Source organism: Penaeus chinensis, chromosome 11, assembly GCF_019202785.1.
Source record: "Penaeus chinensis breed Huanghai No. 1 chromosome 11, ASM1920278v2, whole genome shotgun sequence".
Lineage (NCBI taxonomy): Eukaryota > Metazoa > Arthropoda > Malacostraca > Decapoda > Penaeidae > Penaeus > Penaeus chinensis.
Genome location: NC_061829.1, coordinates 22,834,475 through 22,834,834, shown reverse-complemented (window position 1 = coordinate 22,834,834; position 360 = coordinate 22,834,475).

Here is a 360-nt window from a genome sequence, read left to right as displayed (position 1 = left end):
GTTGTTGTTGTTGCTGTTATTATTATGATTATTGTTATTGTTATTGTTATGATTTTTCTATCATTATTATTGTTATCATCATCATCAATATCATTATCATTATCATTATGATCATTATTATTATTATTATTATTATTATTATTATTATTATTATTATTATTATTATTATTATTATTATTATTATTATTATCATTGCTATTATTATTATCATTACTGTTATTATTTCTGTTGATATTATTATCATTACCATTATCCTTATCATCATCATATTCATCATTGTTGTTGTTATTGTTATTATTTGTATCATTATTATTAGTAGTAGTAGTAGTATTGTTGTTATTATTATCATCATTATCATTA